Genomic DNA, 18820 nt, shown 5'->3' with positions numbered 1-18820 from the left:
CTTCAAGGCATATTAATTATTCTAAGATATTCAATTTTAAATAAACAAAACTTAATATCAAAACTTATCTTAAATATAAAAAATTATGATAAAAATGAAAGCGTGCTAAATACACGTCTATTCCTGCGTCTAACTGTGCGTCTAGATCTACGTCTATCTGCGCATCTAACTATGCATCTACTAGCACATTTACGTAAACTTAGACGCGCATATACACGCAAAAATAGACACAAACGCCAAAATTCAAAAGATACAAGCGATTTCTTTTCAAACTGCGCATTTCCTACATTTTTTGCGCGTTCTGAAGCTCGAGTTTAGGCTGACATGCAGTCTACCTCCACTAGTCTCTTCATGACTCACCTCCTCATGACTCACCTCTTCTTTCACTTCAAAGAGACAAGAAGGGAAAGAAGACAGCTAAAGAGAAGAAAGCCAAGGAGAGGAAGAAAGAGAGAACAAAAGAGAGGAGAAAAAGAGGAACAAGAGGCAAAGAGAGGAGACAACAAGTAGCAAGCATCAAGGAAGAACAACTCACTAACAAGAGGAAGAAGGGGAAGGAAGCAACGGCACCGCCCATCCATACCAAAGACCCAAGGTGAGTCCTCTCTCTTTCTCTCTCTCTCTCTCTCTCTCTCTCTCTCTCTTTCCCCCTCTCTCTCTCTCATTTTGTATTAGGATCTATGATTGAAGTTTTTATATCACAAATAAATCATGGATGGCGGTTGTGAGATTGAGAGCGGCCGACTTAGCACATTTGACAACGCTTGTAGATTCTAGTGTAGACGTAGACATAGACGCCCATCTATGTTTGCTATCATCGTGTTTGCAGTCACCTCTCCAAGTGCATGTATTCTGCATCTTAGCAGATGCAAGAATATACGCGCTCTACCCAGAAGCTTTGACTTCAGAGACGTGTCTGAGAGCGCATCTATTCTGCATCTTAGACGCGAATATACATGCGCTCCACCCAGAAGCTTTGACTTTAGGGAAGCATCTGAGAGCGTGTCTATTCTGCATCTCAGACGCGAATATACAAGCACTCTAACCAAAAGGTTTGACTTTAGGGAAGCGTCTAAGAGCGCGTCTACTCTGCATCTCAGACGCGAATATACATGCGCCAGCTTCAATAAAAAAACAAGTTTTTATTTTTCTGGAATTGTACGAGCATGTTACACAATAGTACAATTTACATAATATTACAGTTTAGCAAATTTTTCTTATTCCTGTGTTTTGTTTGCAGATGTCGCATCCTGGTTCATCTAGCAATGACCCAGATTTGGAGCGCATGAATGATACATTGGGCTTGTTCAGTAGAGGGGTCAATGCTTTTTTTGAAGGTTTTCCTAGTAAGGAAGACTTCATGGAAGAGATGACTAGACACCTTGGTCGCTCTCCTGCAGTAGAGGAGGTGTTCAGCGTCATGTCTGGAACGCCTTTGACGTCTTTGCCTGGCACTACTTCCCAAACACCAAATGTCCAAACTCCAACTGCAGGTACTCCATGTACATTGCCTGTACATGCATCGGTTGAAGAACAAGCGTCAGCCGGCGCACGCGCATTTGCGGAAGCACATGCATCCAGCGAGGCAGAGGGTAGTCGACAGAGAGGGAGAAGGGAGAGTCGAGGGGGAGGACGAGGTTTGTGTAGGGGTTGCCTAGGAGGTGGCAAGCGATCACCCTCACCAAAAGATCAGTAGAGGAGCATGTACGCCAGTAGTATAGAGTTACAGATATTGATGGCATCTTCCATGATGATGAAGGAAGGGATGTAATAGCATACATGAGGAGCGTCGTACATGCGACGTATAAAGATTGTTTCGTTTACTTCAAGAATCAGAAAAGCGGCTTGTGGCAGGAGGCGTTGAGGGCAGTCCATAGGAGGTACCCAAATCTTGAGGGTCAGCGATTCTCAGATGATTGGGGACGCACAAAAGTGAGGGATTTGCTTCACAAAAAAAGATCCCACCTCATGAAACGCGCTAGGGAGTCAGTGCGGAGACAAGAGGAGGGGCGTGGAGCCTATAGCCAACCACTTATGTGCCACCGCATAGAGTTGAAGAAAGCCAAGAAGAAAGCAGCAGAGAAAGTGAAGAGTCGCCAGCACGCAGAGGCTCGACGCATCCAAATGGAAACCATGGGATTGTCGCATTACGGATCGGGCGGCAGAGAGTCATGGGAGGCAGAGTTTGTAAGTATATTTTGATTTCTAGCTTTTTAAAATTTATAATTTTTTCAATTCTTTATATAATTTGTTCTAATACATTGTGTCTCATAATTATTTGTATATATCATAATTGTTTTGCAGACTACTATCGTTGGTAGGATACCTACTCCTAGAGAGGTACGTTACCATTGAGGCCATAACCGCGCAGCCACATGGCTTCACTTCCATGAGGAGAGTCTCATCACTGAGGAGCAATACAACCAGGCTACGAGGATTCAACAACTAGAGGAGGTATGTTTTTCTTACTTTCCTATTAATTATAACTTTTTCTTTGCAATTGTACGTAAGCAACCTTGATCTTTTGTGTGTGTAGGCGAACCCCGATGTGGAGCATAGCCAGGAGGGGGATAGCGATGCTAGTAGCAATGGTGGTGCTAGCGAAGATGTTTCTTCTTCAGATTCGTAGAGGAGCACCATACCTCCTTGCAGCCACACTTTAGGTCGCAAGCACTTAAACTCCCTATATAAATGCGTTTTCTATATAATGAATACACGGATTTTTGTTTTCAATTCTCGTGCCTTCAGATCCATTGTTTTTTCCCAAATGCACAATTTGATGTATAGAAGGGGAAAAAAAGAACCAGAGAGCATGTGGTTGCATGCTTTCTGGTTTTTTTTTTAAATTTTGTGCTTCGCGTCTATTTGCGCGTCTAAATTGCAGAAAACACACGTCTAAAATTCAGAATACACGCACCCATACACACGCTATATAATTCAAATTAATAAAAAGAAATTTAATATAATTTTAAAAAAAGGAGATTTTTGGTTTTGCATTCGCGTCTACTAGCGCATGTAAAAGCGCGTCTATGCACGTGTGTATGTGCTCGTTTAATTTTCCATGTAGACGCGCTTGTAGATGCACAAAAGAAATTAAATAAATAATAATTTTAGTTTTGATATGTGCATTTATTGGTGCGTGTATATGAGCGTCTAAAGCGTGTCTATTGGTGCGTGTGGATTTCTTTATACATGCGACTATAGACGCGAAATGGTACATGCACAAATAGACGGGCTTATAGACACTTGTGCTTCTGCCGATGCATGTATAGGCGCTGCACGTGGAGTACCTGTTGGAGTTTGGAAATTTGGTGTTTGGGAAGCAGTGCCAGGAAAAGACGTGAGAGGCATTCCAGACATGACACTGAACACCTCGTCTGCTGTAACGTGTCTGCTAGAATCTTCTAGGACACGTCTTGGCAGTCCATCGGAAAGGCTGTCTAGAGAACTCCGCCCGGCACTCCCATGGAATGTTACGGGTTTTGCAATCTAGGTCTTTCCGCGTCTGCCACGTAGCGGAAGTGTCCTGGCCGTTTCCCACTTAGGATCGACCGGAATTAAGGTTTTCCTGTTTGGTCATTAGCTAGCAGCAACTAGCGTCAGACCCGAGCGAACTACTTTACGCAGAAACGTCAGGTCCGAAGCGGATTCACGCTGCACTTGGTTCAAGGAGAATGGGAAACGAGAGGGATGCAATGCTCAACCTCTCTGCCATAAGGCATAGTCCCATTCCGTTCCCCTAAAACAGCGTGAATCGGGTAACAGGTAAATCTAAGTCATTCTTCTCGTTATTTGCTCGGCGATGATGATCATCCCTCTGTTCGTTGAAGATTTTTGAGAAAAGTTCCCGGCTAACCGGGACCACCCATCCATAGGACGGACCCATGGTCCATCCTCCGCACTTTCCTCGGTTTGTTTTAGTTATGTAATTACCTACCACATTAACTTGACATATAACAAACAGCTTCTTTGATTAACCCTGTTAAGTACTGGTTCCTTCACATAATCTTATCACAGGACATAAAGAAAAACAATGTCAAACAACTTCTTTATTATCATTTTATCCTTTTATCTTTGAAATACAAGGAGTTCCGCCCGTAGGCTTGATCATAATCCGCCCGAAGGCTATCCAGTAATCCACCAGGGATCACTATTCCAAGCTTCTGCCCGTAGACTAGTATGCAGGCCTCGAGATCCAATCCCGAGTCACGTTAGCCTCTTGTGCAGGGCCCGGAAGGCGAGGGATTTACGGCCAGAGCCCCCCTGGCACCCAAGCGTCCTCCTGCTCCAAGTAGAACTCAACGGAGAGACCTCTCACGGCGGGTTCGGTCCACGTTCCCGGCGCGGTCAACAACCCCCTTGGTTAGGGTCAGGCAGGCAGTCGGGGGTAACTGAAGCTCCCTCTCCCTTCAGGCCTTCAACCTGAAGTATTTAGATATCTTTTCATCCTTTAGTTCATTGAGCAAACAATGCAAAGAGGGCTTCTAAACTGTTACAAGCACAATCAATTCCAGTGGACGTTTAGCTAGCAAACTGTTAAGGAGTGATTCCTTCTCTCCGAAATGCAACCCGCATTCGATTCCGGAATCAATTGCAACTTGGCAAGATTCCTATCGTCCTTGGGTTAGGGTCATACCCTGTCAATACTTTAGGTTTTGTTTATGGTAGATTCCGGCGACCATGTCGCTTTAGTTTGTTGACTAATCATTTGCGTCCAGGAAAATACCTAGCTTCCCTTAACTTGACAAATTTTCCCTAATGAGGATAGAGTAAGAGGATGATTACCCTTTCCCCTTACAAGTTAAACTTGCGCAAGAACCTGCCAACCTTAATCCACGGAATGGCAAAACTTCTTACGATCAACCCGCAAGGCTAAGTGACGTTGCAATTTACTGCACAAGTGTCGCCTCCATTCCAAGAGATCATTTCGCCTAATGAATGGCGTATTCAGGTCACGGAATCAACTTCAGACGAGAAGGAGGATTTAGGGTGTCTTTTACCCACCCCATCCTTAATTTCACTAAATCGACAACGTTTAGTCCTAGGGATCCAACTCAATTCGAGTTTCATCATTTTGAACGCTTGGTCCTTAAGGTAGGAATCCTAGATTATTGTTTACATGAGCATCCAATTAGCTCAACATTTTGGGAATGTGGTTAGGACTATTGGCTTGAAGGTTTCGACTTAGCAACAATTGGAAAACTTGGCCGAATCCTTAACCTAGTTAGTGTTCAGGGTGTCTATCGTACCATATGATTCCTTTGTGGCTAGGTGATTTGGGTAATTCATTATGCTTGTCTCGCGACAAGGATGAATCCTTCCTAGAGACAATAAACTAGATCTAAAAGAGGAAAAATAGTTGCAACTAACACAATACATGTAAACATGTGATTCATTGCTCCTACGCATCACATGGTTCACAATAACTCTATCTTTCCTTGGTATAGTAAAAATGCATGATAATCTGGATACTAACTTTCCTAGGACCTACTAGGACTTACATCAAATAATCATGCTTACAACCTTGTTGTCTACACTTTAGAATCTCATGCTTTGATAAACCATGCAACCTTTCCTAAATACGGCTCCTGATGAATGAAATTTCTGCATGATGACTATGCAACACGCAACTTTCCCCTAGCTACAATGTAGTTAATGAAGTTCATACCAAACTAAAGCTAGTGTTAACTTATTCCATGTTACATGCTACTTGCAAGTCCATAAGATCATTTCCGTACTCTTCTATTTCTTTTCGGATAATATCTTATGGGTGTTAACTTTTCCTCATGAATCATTACAAGGAAAATGTTGCCTAAAATGCGGCACACGCTTATTCCTACCATGTCTAGTAACCAAATGCACTTATCAATTTCATTTCTTTGCTCTATATGTTTAGACTCATTACTTTGATAATGTTCCAAAATAGCAACATGCAGCTAGTCTTCTAAGGCGGACAACTCTGGAAATGCAACCGTTTCAATTTCATGACATGCATCAACCTTGTCTAATGTTTAAAGAGATAATTTATCAAATGTATTTTTAACGCTGCCACATGCATTAAAATTAAGCGTAAGATGCATTCTTCCTTATGGAATTAAGCGTGCCTAAACATCTCTTTATGTGAGAATAAACTCGAGAAAACCTGGACTTGTGGGCTCGGGGAGATATCCACTTGTATGCTTGGAGATGAACCTCCCGCAGTCCCGCCTTGCAACTTCTTGGGAGCCATTGTAGTCGTGGTTACGGACTCCTTTACTCTCGCTTTTCGAGACGGCTAGGGGATCGATATCTTCTCCTTGTTTGGGAATAGGGATTTCCCTAACCGGATTCAAAACCGAGAAGTCGCGTAGGATCAAGGCCTATGGCCTTAATCCTTAGAAGCTTCTTAAGAAGCTTCTAAGAAGCTTCTGGGGCCTGCAACAACGTCGAGGGGGGGGGGTATCCAATGATTGGGAAGGGGTCGTCGTGAAGAGGGCGGAATGGCGGCGGACTATGGCGGGCTGGCGGACTGTTGCGGCAGCGCGGCGGCTTCCTGCACGACGGCGACGGTCTGATCTCCCTCCTTTCCCCAACGGCGGGGCAGCAGCGTCCTCTCCTCCCTCTCACAGCACCGTCCCTTCCCCCCTCTTCTCTCCCTAACGGGAGTTCATATAGGCAAGGGGGGGAAAGGGAAGCTCCACCACGTGGAGGATTCATGCCATTCCCTCCTCATGCATTCCCTACTCACTCTTCCTTAGGCCATTCCTCCCCACACTCCCTCTCCTCCAGCCATGCATCGGCTGGGGGAAGGGATAATTTAAAAAATTTTTCCTAAAATTTATCCAATTGCCCCTTCAAAAAGGGTGTTCCCTGGCGGCTTTTACGGTCTTCAACCCCAGCCTCTAATTCACAATGTGGAGGCCTCATTTTTGAGAGTGAATGGTATGGATTAAGCTACCAATAATACGATGTAGGGGATACCTTGCACAGGATTTACACGGCGTGTGGGAAGTCAATATTTACGGTACGCAGTGTGCGGGAATATTACATTCTCTCCCCCTTAGAAGAATCGAGATGTCCTCATCTCGAGATAAACTGGGGATATTGAAGATTGAGAGAGCTTCCATCCATCCAGGTAGCATCCTCTTCAGGATAATCTTTCCACTGGACGAGGCATTCTTTCAAGGTTCTAGATCTTAACTGTCTCTCCCTGACATCTAAAATCTTTTCCGGTCTTAGTTCAAGGACCCCTTGACTAGGCATTACAACTTGTTGGTCATCAAGTACATGATTTGGGTTGGGTACATACTTTTTTAAGAGACTAATATGGAATACATTATGAACTTTTAGGTTATCAGGAAGTTGCAATTTATAAGCATTGGGTCCCAGGCATTTGAGGATTTTATACGGTCCACAATACCTTGGACTTAGCTTCTTGCATTCACCTAGAGATAAAGAGCTCCTCTTGGGGCGTACACGAATGAAAACCATGTCTCCTTCTCCGAAGACCCTCTCTTGGCGTTTCAAATCCGCATATGCCTTTTGTCTATCTTTGGCTGCTTGTATGTCTTGTCTTATTGACTTTATTTGGTCATCCATGTCCTCCAACATTTGTCTTGAAGCTTCCACCCTTAGGGTAGGATCAGAAAAGTTTAGGGGACTTTGACAATCATGACCATACAGTGCCTGGAAAGGGGTCATTTGAATGCTCTGCTGGTAAGAAGCATTGTAAGCAAATTCTACTAACGGCAAGTATTGAATCCACCTCTTCGGCTCCCGACAGCAGTAAGCCCTTAGCATATCCTCAATGATTTGATTTACTCGTTCTGTTTATCCATCTGTTTGGGGATGGTAGGCAGTGCTAAAACAGAGTTGAGTTCCAATAGCTTCAAAGATAGCTTTCCAGAAGTGTGAAGTGAAAAGAGAATCTCGATCGCTAATGATCCTTCTAGGTAACCCATGTAGCTTGAATATTTCTTTGATAAACACTCTTGCAATGTCGGAGGCTTTATAGTTTGTCTTTACTGGAATCAGGTGTGCAACCTTAGTAAGCATGTCAACTACAACCATAATGGAGTTGTATCCTCCTTGGACTTGGGGTAAGCCCACCACAAAATCCATATTGATGAATTCCCATTTCATTTGGGGAATGTCAAGTGGTTGCAATTTTCCTGGCATCATGACATGTTCAGCCTTGATACGTTGGCAAGACAAACATTCGGTGACATATTTGAGGACGTCACCTTTGAGCCTCTCCCAATGGTAGCTCTTCCTAACTGCATTAAGAGTTTTTGCATAGCCAGGATGTCCTGCGAAAGGGGAATCATGAGCTTCCCATAATATCTTCTGCTTAAGTGACTGACTTGTTGGTATACATAACCTTGTTCTGTAATAAATAAGTCCATTGTCAATAGAAAATTCATGATACTTGGCCTGTAACTTCAGATTCTGATCCTTGGTAGATATTTCTTTTATCATTGCTTGGTAGGCTAAGTCATGGCATGCTTCCTCTCTAGCTAGTTCGAGTATAGGGTTGCTTGGCATAGATACCTTTGTAGCCAGAGATCTGGCCGTTGATGGATTCTGCAAGATTAGGGAATTTAGGAATGCCTTGTGACTGAGTGCATCGGCAACTACATTCTCTTTCTCTGGTCAATACTTGATTTCAAAATCATATTCCTCCAATACTTCAATCCATCGACGTTGCCTCATGTTGAGCTCGTTCTGGGTAAAAATCCATTTGAGACTCTTATGATCGGTTACTAGAGTAAACTTGTTACCCAACAGGTAGTGTCTCCAAAGCTTTAGAGCATGGATGACAGCTAATAACTCCAGATCATGTGTGGCATAATTCTTTTCGTGACTCTTCAATTTCCTTGAAGAGTATGCTACTGGATGACCTTCCTGCATAAGAACACACCCCAAGGCAAGAATGCTGGCATCAGTTACTACCTCGAACTCCTTATTGAGGTCAGGAAGTTTCAGAATAGGTGCTGATACCAAACATTGCTTCAATTGGTCGAAGCTATTTTGTTCGGGAGTTGACCATGTAATAGAAGTCTGCTTTTTTAGTAAGTCGGTAAGAGGTGCTGCAATCAAAGCATAGTTTTTGATAAAGACCCTATACCATCCTGTCAAGCCAAGAAAACTACGTATCTCTTTGACGGATACTGGTATTGGCCATTCAAGCACATCTCTGACTTTGGCTGGGTCTACTGATATTCCTTCTGATGATACTATGAATCCTAGATATTCAATCTGACGCTTGAAGAATGCACACTTCTTCATTTTTGCATACAGCTTATGAGACCTCATTGTCTCAAGGACAATCCGAAGTTGCGGTTCATGATCTTCTTCCTGTTTAGAATAGACTAAAGTGTCATCGAAGAAGACAAGCACGAAATCATCAAGATATGGTCTAAAAATATCCTGCATTAATCTATTGAAGGTGGCAGGTGCATTTGTAAGCCCGAATGACATAACCAAGAATTCAAAGTGCCCATATCTTGTATTGAAGGCCGTTTTTGGAATATCTTCATCCTTGATCCTGATTGTGGCCTTGAACTCTCTTAACCTGGGGTCTGAATGCCCCTCTGTTCGGGTCGCTATAAGACCAATTCTTAATACCCCTTGGTTTAGCTTGCACTTCCTGAATTATAGGTGCCTCTCGAATGAGTGCATCCTGAAGATCTGATGACGCATAGATTCGAGACGGGTATTTACAGGTGGATTTAAGCCTGCGCAAAATTTGGACACTTGCTGTGTCGTGTCCATTTGTGGCGCATACTTTAAGAGTGAGACAAACTTAGAGTAGTATGCGTCAAGAGTGAGTCCTAACTGTTTTAGCTCATAGAACTCATTCATTTTCTGTGTACGATATGCAGGCGGCAAATATCTCCCTTGCACGGCTTGCTTTAACTTCTCCCAGGTAACGGACCCCTCTGAAATCCCTTGATCCCTACACCATTGTTTCCACCATAGTCTGGCTTCACCGGTGAGTTTTAATTTGGCGAGCATGGCCTGATTGGTAGGTGCTGTACCAGCTGCTTCGAAGTAATCCTCCATAGATTCAATCCAAATCTCAGCATCCGACTGGACGAATCTGCCTCTCCCGTCAAATTCGGGTGGCTTTATCTGTTTGAGGAGGAACTTCTTCTCCTGGATCACAGTAGTACTTGATGTAGGGGGCGAATTTGGAACCTGTACCTGGAGTTGTGCCTGAGTAAAAGTTTTCTTAACATTATTATATGATAATTGACATTAGCTTATCTTTAGTTCAGCTATCTCGTAACTCATGAAGCTACTTAACTTTTTGCAACAACCCTGATGCACAATCGGATAGTGATAAAAAGAAGTCCTTATTTATATTTATATGGCGTAGCCTTATACAACATCTCGTGTGTTGATAATCCAATCATTACATTTAGTTTGGGGAGAACAACATTGTATTGGATTTGTCTACAGGAACTGTGTAATAGTAGGGTTTTGGGTCATGAATCTTTAGGAATCGATAATTCATCGGAAGTTCAGGATATCCTTTTCGCTGGAATCCATACTTCCCATGGCGGCCCAATACCTTAATCCTATCAGCTGGAATTACACGGGTTACTTCCTCATAAACATATGAGTTCAATTCAACTCTCCGACCTCGAATATGCAAAGTTGAATTTACGTGAGCTTCCACAAAAATGAACAGCTTCACGACTTTCAAATCTTCCAACCACTTGATCCTCTTCAGGTTGGTCTGTAGATAAGCGAACCGGTGGGCAGCTATGTAATAGATTCCTGAAGACCCAGTCCATCTTCGCTCTATATATAGAGGTGATGGATTATAAATCTGCTCCAGGATGTTCATCATTTCAATTCTCTGCCTATAATGCGGAGAATGCATTGCAGTCATAAACATGATCCGGAACACCAAAAACTTGTTCCACGCCTCGTAATTCTGCAAGACAGTATTGAAGATGAGGAAATGTTTGGACAGGAACAATTTCTTTACTTCATTTTTAATGAAATCTTATGAAAACAATTCCATTGTTGGTCGGCTCTGATACCAACTATAACGTGTCCGCTAGAATCTTCTAGGACACGTCTTGGCAGTCCATCGGAAAGGCTGTCTAGAGAACTCCACCCGGCACTCCCATGGAATGTTACGGGTTTTGCAATCCAGGTCTTTCCACGTCTGCCACGTAGCGGAAGTGTCCTGGCCGTTTCCCACTTAGGATCGACCGGAATTAAGGTTTTCCTGTTTGGTCATTAGCTAGCAGCAACTAGCGTTAGACCCGAGCGAACTACTTTACGCAGAAACGTCAGGTCCGAAGCGGATTCACGCTGCACTTGGTTCAAGGAGAATGGGAAACGAGAGGGATGCAATGCTCAACCTCTCTGCCATAAGGCATAGTCCCATTCCGTTCCCCTAAAACAGCGTGAATCGGGTAACAGGTAAATCTAAGTCATTCTTCTCGTTATTTGCTCGGCGATGATGATCATCCCTCTGTTCGTTGAAGATTTTTGAGAAAAGTTCCCGGCTAACCGGGACCACCCATCCATAGGACGGACCCATGGTCCATCCTCCGCACTTTCCTCGGTTTGTTTTAGTTATGTAATTACCTACCACATTAACTTGACATATAACAAAAAGCTTCTTTGATTAACCCTGTTAAGTACTGGTTCCTTCACATAATCTTATCACAGGACATAAAGAAAAACAATGTCAAACAACTTCTTTATTATCATTTTATCCTTTTATCTTTGAAATACAAGGAGTTCCGCCCGTAGGCTTGATCATAATCCGCCCGAAGGCTATCCAGTAATCCACCAGGGATCACTATTCCAAGCTTCTGCCCGTAGACTAGTATGCGGGCCTCGAGATCCAATCCCGAGTCATGTTAGCCTCTTGTGCAGGGCCCGGAAGGCGAGGGATTTACGGCCAGAGCCCCCCTGGCACCCAAGCGTCCTCCTGCTCCAAGTAGAACTCAACGGAGAGACCTCTCACGGCGGGTTCGGTCCACGTTCCCGGCGCGGTCAACAACCCCCTTGGTTAGGGTCAGGCAGGCAGTCGGGGGTAACTGAAGCTTCCTCTCCCTTCAGGCCTTCAACCTGAAGTATTTAGATATCTTTTCATCCTTTAGTTCATTGAGCAAACAATGCAAAGAGTACTTCTAAACTGTTACAAGCACAATCAATTCCAGTGGACGTTTAGTTGGCAAACTGTTAAGGAGTGATTCCTTCTCTCCGAAATGCAACCCGCATTCGATTCCGGAATCAATTGCAACTTGGCAAGATTCCTATCGTCCTTGGGTTAGGGTCATACCCTGTCAATACTTTAGGTTTTGTTTATGGTAGATTCCGGCGACCATGTCGCTTTAGTTTATTGACTAATCATTTGCGTCCAGGCAAATACCTAGCTTCCCTTAACTTGACAAATTTTCCCTAATGAGGATAGAGTAAGAGGATGATTACCCTTTCCCCTTGCAAGTTAAACTTGCGCAAGAACCTGCCAACCTTAATCCACGGAATGGCAAAACTTCTTATGATCAACCCGCAAGGCTAAGTGACGTTGCAATTTACTGCACAAGTGTCGCCTCCATTCCAAGAGATCATTTCGCCTAATGAATGGCGTATTCAGGTCACGGAATTAACTTCAGACGAGAAGGAGGATTTAGGGTGTCTTTTACCCACCCCATCCTTAATTTCACTAAATCGACAACGTTTAGTCCTAGGGATCCAACTCAATTCGAGTTTCATCATTTTGAACGCTTGGTCCTTAAGGTAGGAATCCTAGATTATTGTTTACATGAGCATCCAATTAGCTCAACATTTTGGAAATGTGGTTAGGACTATTGGCTTGAAGGTTTCGACTTAGCGACAATTGGAAAACTTGGCTGAATCCTTAACCTAGTTAGTGTTCAGGGTGTCTATCGTACCATATGATTCCTTTGTGGCTAGGTGATTTGGGTAATTCATTATGCTTGTCTCGCGACAAGGATGAATCCTTCCTAGAGACAATAAACTAGATCTAAAAGAGGAAAAATAGTTGCAACTAACACAATACATGTAAACATGTGATTCATTGCTCCTACGCATCACATGGTTCACAATAACTCTATCTTTCCTTGGTATAGTAAAAATGCATGATAATCTGGATACTAACTTTCCTAGGACCTACTAGGACTTACATCAAATAATCATGCTTACAACCTTGTTGTCTACACTTTAGAATCTCATGCTTTGATAAACCATGCAACCTTTCCTAAATACGGCTCCTGATGAATGAAATTTCTGCATGATGACTATGCAACACGCAACTTTCCCCTAGCTACAATGTAGTTAATGAAGTTCATACCAAACTAAAGCTAGTGTTAACTTATTCCATGTTACATGCTACTTGCAAGTCCATAAGATCATTTCCGTACTCTTCTATTTCTTTTCGGATAATATCTTATGGGTGTTAACTTTTCCTCATGAATCATTACAAGGAAAATGTTGCCTAAAATGCGGCACACGCTTATTCCTACCATGTCTAGTAACCAAATGCACTTATCAATTTCATTTCTTTGCTCTATATGTTTAGACTCATTACTTTGATAATGTTCCAAAATAGCAACATGCAGCTAGTCTTCTAAGGCGGACAACTCTGGAAATGCAACCGTTTCAATTTCATGACATGCATCAACCTTGTCTAATGTTTAAAGAGATAATTTATCAAATGTATTTTTAACGCTACCACATGCATTAAAATTAAGCGTAAGATGCATTCTCCCTTATGGAATTAAGCGTGCCTAAACATCTCTTTATGTGAGAATAAACTCGAGAAAACCTGGACTTGTGGGCTCGGGGAGATATCCACTTGTATGCTTGGAGATGAACCTCCTGCAGTCCCGCCTTGCAACTTCTTGGGAGCCATTGTAGTCGTGGTTACGGACTCCTTTACTCTCGCTTTTCGAGACGGCTAGGGGATCGATATCTTCTCCTTGTTTGGGAATAGGGATTTCCCTAACCGGATTCAAAACCGAGAAGTCGCGTAGGATCAAGGCCTATGGCCTTAATCCTTAGAAGCTTCTAAGAAGCTTCTGGGGCCTGCAGCAACGTCGAGGGGGGGGTATCCAATGATTCGGAAGGGGTCGTCGTGAAGAGGGCGGAATGGCGGCGGACTATGGCGGGCTGGCGGACTGTGGTGGCAGCGCGGCGGCTTCCTGCACGACGGTGACGGTCTGATCTCCCTCCTTTCCCCAACGGCGGGGCAGCAGCGTCCTCTCCTCCCTCTCACAGCACCGTCCCTTCCCCCCTCTTCTCTCCCTAACGGGAGTTCATATAGGCAAGGGGGGGAAAGGGAAGCTCCACCACGTGGAGGATTCATGCCATTCCCTCCTCATGCATTCCCTACTCACTCTTCCTTAGGCCATTCCTCCCCACACTCCCTCTCCTCCAGCCATGCATCGGCTGGGGGAAGGGATAATTTAAAAAAATTTGCCTAAAATTTATCCAATTGCCCCTTCAAAAAGGGTGTTCCCTCGCGGCTTTTACGGTCTTCAACCCCAGCCTCTAATTCACAATGTGGAGGCCTCATTTTTGAGCGTGAATGGTATGGATTAAGCTACCAATAATACGATGTAGGGGATACCCTTGCACAGGATTTACACGGCGTGCGGGAAGTCAATATTTACGGTACGCAGTGTGCGGGAATATTACATCTGCTGTGGGAGAGCGGCCAAGGTGTCTAGTTATCTCTCCCATGAAGTCTTCCTTACTAGGAAAACCTCCAAAAAAATCATTGACCCCTCTGCTGAACAAGACCAATGTATCATTCATGCGCTCCAAATCTGGGTCATTGCTAGATGAACCAGGATGCGATATCTGCAAACAAAACACATGATTAAGACAATTTTGCTAAACTGCAATATTGTGTAAACTGTACTATTGTGTAACATATTTGTACAATTCCAGAAATAAAAACTTGTTTTTTAATCAGATCTTCCTTGAAGTCAAAGCTTCTGAGAAAAGCGCGTGTATATTCGTCTGAGATGCAGAATCGATGCGCTCTCAGACACTTCCTTGAAGTCAAAGCTTCTAAGCAAAGCGCGTATATATTCGCGTCTGAGATACAGAATAGATGTGCTCTCACACGCTTTCCTGAAGTCAAAGCTTCTGAGCAGAGTGCATATATTCTCGCGTTGGAGATGGAGAATAGATGCGCTTAGAGACGCAACTGCAGATGCGATAACAGCAAATACAGCTGCGCGTCTATATCTGTGTCTGCTCTGGAATCTACACGCGCTATTAAACACGCTAAGTCGGCCTCTCTCAACCTGAAAATCGCCATGATTTATTTGTGATATAAAAACTTCAAATTCATAGAAAGAAATATCCTAATACAGAAAGAGAGAGAGGGAGGAAGGGAGAAAGAGAGAGAGAGAGAGAGAGAGAGAGAGAGAGAGGACTCACCTTGGGTCTTTAGTGTTGATGGGTGGTGGCGCTGCTTCCTTCCCCTTCTTCCTCTCCTTGGTGAGTTGTTCTCCCTTAATGCTTGCTGCTTGTTGTCTCCTCTCTTTGTCTCTTGTTCCTCTTGTTCTTCTCTCTTTTGTTCTCTCTTTCTTCCTCTCCTTGGCTTTCTTCTCTTTAGCTGTCTTCTTTCCCTTCTTGTCTTTTTGAAGTGAAAGAATAGGTGAGTCATGAGAAGGTGAGTCATGAAGAGACTAGTGGAGATAAACTGCATGTCGGCTGAACTCGAGCTCTAGAACGCTCAACAAACGCAAGAAAGGCGCAGTTTAAAAAGAAATCACTTGTATCTTTTGAATTTTGACTTTTGCGTCTATTTTTGTCTGTATATGCGCACCTTTGTTTACGTAAATGCGCTAATAGATGCGGACGTAGACGCACAGATAGATGCAGGCAGAGACGTGCAGATAGACGCAAACAGAGACGCACATTTAGCACGCTTGCATTTTTATCATAAGTTTTTGTATTTAAGATAAGTTTTGATAGTAAGTTCTTATAATAAGTTTTTATGTATTTATGATAAGTTTTGTGTATTTAAAATTGAATATCTTAGAATAATTAATACGCCTTGAAGTTTTTATGTAAACATATTAATAACAAATTTGATATTGTCATGAATTAGGTTTAATCATGTCGTCGTCATCACCTAGTGTGGTGCATGCTGATGAGTCAATGAGCACATCCTCAAGTGAAGATGAAACATTACATCTTCATAATCGAGATGCATGGCTACGACAAGAAATTAAATGCATGTGTGATCATTGCCGAGGGTGTATTTTTTTAGCACATCGAGTTGCAATGTCACACCTCAGCATGTATGGAGAATGGGAGCGAGAAAAATCACCAGTATTCATTGTTTTTAACACTAAGATTTCTAGTCTATGTTTGAAATATATATCAACGTACATATAACTTCCTTTTGTGGTTGAGCAGGATGTGGTGCCACATCCTCAAATGCTCCCTCTCGGGCGTCGAGAGGCTGCAAAACGTCGACGCGAGGAGGCAGAGTCTTCAAGAAGAGTGGAGACTGACGATCATGATAGTAGCCCTCATGAAATGCCCCATCAAGTTGTAGAGAATGAGATTTTGGACAACATGGTACACGATCTATTTTTGCAATTGGTTCAGGGAGAAGGTCACTCGATGAAGCCAGATGACCCACTATACGTAGCGTCATCTACTCCATTGTATGAAGGTTGTACGGACTCCGTTCTTCGTGCGTCCCTCGAGATACTTAACTTGCAAACAATTTATGGATGGAGTAATGTTAGTTTGAATGTGTTAATTGAAGTAGGTATCAATTTAGTTTGGCTTATGAATCATAATATTAATTGTTCTATTTTGAAATCAGACACAAATATATGTTAGTGGTTTTTAAACTCACTTTTAAAAATATATGTAGGTTATTATCACAAATGCTTCCAAAAGGAAACAAATTGCCAACTAAGAGAAAGCAAGCAAGACATTACTTAACATCTCTGGGAGGCCTCGATTATGTCAAGATCAATGCATGTGTCAATGATTGTGTCTTATTTCGTGGGATTCATGAGTTCGCATGAGGGTGTCCTGTTTGTGGTGAATCAAGATATGAAGTGGAGATGAAGTCAATGGATGTGCCTCGTAAGATTTTACGATATTTTTCGATTATTCCACGTATTTAACTTATGTTCAAGTGTAAGTCTATTGGAAAGCTCATGTCATGGCATGCTAGTCATTGTTCAAGTGATAGAAAATGGAGGATCCCTATAGACACATCGGCAAGGCAACATATAGACAATTTGTGGCCCGTTTTAAAAGAAGAGCCAAGAAATTTGAGATTTGGTTTAGGTATGGATGGAATCAATCCATTTGGCATCAACGCACATCATACAGTGTATGGCCAGTGGTATTGGTGAGCTATAATATTTCTCCATCTATGGCAATTAAAAAGGGACATGTAATGTTGTCCCTTGTGATTCCTAGAAAGCACAAGGTAATAAACATGGACATTTACTTAGAGCCTTTGATTGAAGAGTTAGAAATGTTATGGGAAGATATTGAGGTACAATATACAAGTGCATGTGCATCCTCTAGAGATTTCACTTTGAAGGCCATGTTATCATGGACCATGCATGACTTTCCAGGATATAGAGAGTGTTCATGTACACGTATATAACTCTATATTTGAAATTCAAGACTTGAATCAATTGCATGTTATTGATTCACTTGTTTGTTTAGGTTTAACCACATCAGGATATCATGCATGTCCTATTTGCAGTCCCTCTCTAGTTTCCTCTAGGCCGGCACGTTTAAAGAAGGTTATCTATGACAATCAACCTCAATTTCTTCATATTGACTATCCCAAATATGTTCTCCATACTAATGGAATGACTCCACAATCTCTAACCATTCCAGATTGGAAGGAGAGATGGATTAATGCCGACAGCCACCCTCCACTCGGCATGAGTCGGTAAGAAGTATATTTCTCTCGATTGATTTAGTATGATGAATTTTTTACACAATATATTGTTTATTTGTTAGGTTCTCTATATATTTTCATCTTTTGTATTGGACTGAACTCAAGATCAATCACCTGTTAGACCCCATGCACATATTCAAAAATGTTGTATCTACATTATGGGATCACTTGATAGGGGCTCATGATTCAGTCAATGTAAGGGAGGATTTACGTAACATTGGTCGCATGAGACAAGCCTGGCCATGCATTGGACCTTGAGGAAAGATTGAGCTACGCCATGCACCTTGGATGCTGTCAAAGAACGAGGAAAAAATAGTAAAGGAACAGATATGTAGCTTTCGAACACCCACAGGATGTATGAGACGTCTCAAGGGAGCCTTCATAAAGAAAAAGAAAAGAGGTGTGGAGCAACTATCTGGTTTGAAATCCCACGATTGGCACAAAATGATTCAAGTAAGGGTATCTCTAACCATGAATATAGTAATTAGTGGAGTAACTATGTGTAAACTTTGGGGTATAATGAATTTTTCCTCAACTAATCATTTGATCTATGAATATTATTTACATTTAGTTCATACTTCCTACTAGCATATCCCATTGTGTATCCAAAGATATACTTGATATCATTTACAAGATGGGAGAGCTTGTGATGTGTGTATACATTGTACTTTTTCATTATATATTGCATATATCATGCAGTGAACCTCTTTGAATTTCTACACAAAAATAAACAATTGTTAAATACATCCTGACAGATACGTGAGCTCGAAGGAAATTGATCCAAATACATTGCAATATGCTCGAGTATTATCTATTGAGGTGGTTTGTTTGGTGGATGAAATTTTTCCTCGCTCCATTTTGACTACTCAATTACATTTACTCGTA

The sequence above is a fragment of the Lygodium microphyllum genome, chromosome 17, assembly GCF_053477565.2.
Source record: "Lygodium microphyllum isolate KBCC chromosome 17, Lygodium_microphyllum_v1.1.10, whole genome shotgun sequence".
Taxonomy (NCBI): Eukaryota; Viridiplantae; Streptophyta; class Polypodiopsida; order Schizaeales; family Lygodiaceae; genus Lygodium; species Lygodium microphyllum.
The sequence above is the reverse complement of the archived record's forward strand: the minus strand, read 5'-3'. Positions refer to the sequence as shown.